The following is a 1,728-nucleotide window of genomic DNA, read 5'->3' as shown; positions in this document are numbered from 1 at the left end:
TGGTGAAATACCAATCTTAGGATCTTGAATATCATGATTCTCACACATAATATAAAACAAAGATATGAAGTCATGCCTGAATCCCTGAATCCATGTTCTCTGATCTACTCATTTGATATACATTTTGAGAGAGTTTTGGTATGATGGTCTTCCTCAACCAAATAATTAATTCCTTTTGGGACATTCGTTTTCTCTCTGATGAGAAGATGTGAAAACTATTTGTGATTTGGTGTATTAGATACCATAACTTTCCTTATGTGTTAACTTATACGGTTCCCATTATCCCCTATAGATTAACCTGATGGGTATCCACCTATTAAACCCATATTCGTTATCAGCTTTTAGAAATCTATGGGGTATCAGTAATTAGATCATAAAAGAAACATCCATTCTAGAAATTGAAGACAAGGTAACAAATGTAAGTAATTGCAAATCTGATTAGCTTCCCTTACCATGCTCATATATGAAGCCGTCGAAGCTAGAGCATCCTGGTCCACCATTAAGCCATAGAACTACTGGGTCCTTAGATGGGTTACTTTCTGATGCAACAAAATAGTAAAACAAGTTCCTTCCATGCTTGTGACCCACTGTCACATACCTTCATTGTCTCAAACCAAGGTAAGTAAATCAGACATTGTGCACTTCTTTCATTAGTTAAATGTGCCAATACTTATAAAGGAGAAGATAATTGCAAAAACAAAATCAGAACAAAGTAGATAGTAGTCAGATTTCATAAAATATTGAAAGGCACAAATTTCCATTAATATGGCAATTAAGGTAAAGTTGATATAGAAGTAACATACCCAGCATAATGTTTGGATGGAAGAGTGCCATTGAAGCCTGGAAGTTGTGTAACAAGAGAGCTTTCAGGTGCAGATTGAGTTAGCACAATGCTAAGGGATATTTGAAGTAAGACCAAGAAATATACCATTCTATTTGTGTTGGCCATCTTGCTTATACTAGATGTACTAAATGTACAAAATATTTGTGTATGGTATGATCAATTGCAAATTAATTTATAGAGCAAATACTATGTTATGTTGGTAGTATTTGCAATAATATCTCTGCACCACCCTTAAAATTTTATTGTTAATTATTGTCAATTATGAATATGATACTGAAATCTACTTTCCATTTTTACAATGATATCTCTATTTCACTTTCAGGATAAATATCTCTATAGTTATAATTCTGATAATTTCATTAAACTAGAGTAGAAAATCTTGAATGCCAATATGTGATTGCTTCTGCATATATTTTGTTGCAAATATATTTCTATATTTATGCACAAGATCTAATTTGTCATTAAGTATAATTAAAGTAATTGTATTTATTTTAATCATATTTGTTTTTTAATGAAATAGATTTTACGGTAAAATCTTGATTAAAATTAGAGACTTGTTATTATAATATGATGATGGGGTACATCACGAGTTACCTAGCACAACATTAAATATGGGTCCATTATCAAAAAAATTATGATCTTGGAATTAAAACATTCAGATTTGATATCTTTTATGATTAACATATCTACTCCAATAATGTAATTCCAAATCAAAAAGATATATTAGATATATATCAACCCATAAAAATGGATGCAATCTTAATCAAATACAAAATAGATCCAGATTGAAAAGCATAAAAAAGATACAAATCATTATCGAAATTCCAAGTCGAATATGATCTTGCATATCTTAAAACATATGTGTAACATTTTATATATATATA

The 1,728-nt window shown here is 30.1% G+C and overlaps 1 pseudogene; it reads right to left on the bottom strand.

The window, feature by feature from the left end:
* The window catches only part of LOC109359941, a 6,863-nt pseudogene extending 5,914 nt beyond the window's left edge, over positions 1-949 (bottom strand).

This window comes from Lupinus angustifolius, chromosome LG11 (assembly GCF_001865875.1).
Source record: "Lupinus angustifolius cultivar Tanjil chromosome LG11, LupAngTanjil_v1.0, whole genome shotgun sequence".
Lineage (NCBI taxonomy): Eukaryota > Viridiplantae > Streptophyta > Magnoliopsida > Fabales > Fabaceae > Lupinus > Lupinus angustifolius.
The sequence above is the reverse complement of the archived record's forward strand: the minus strand, read 5'-3'. Positions and strand labels throughout refer to the sequence as shown.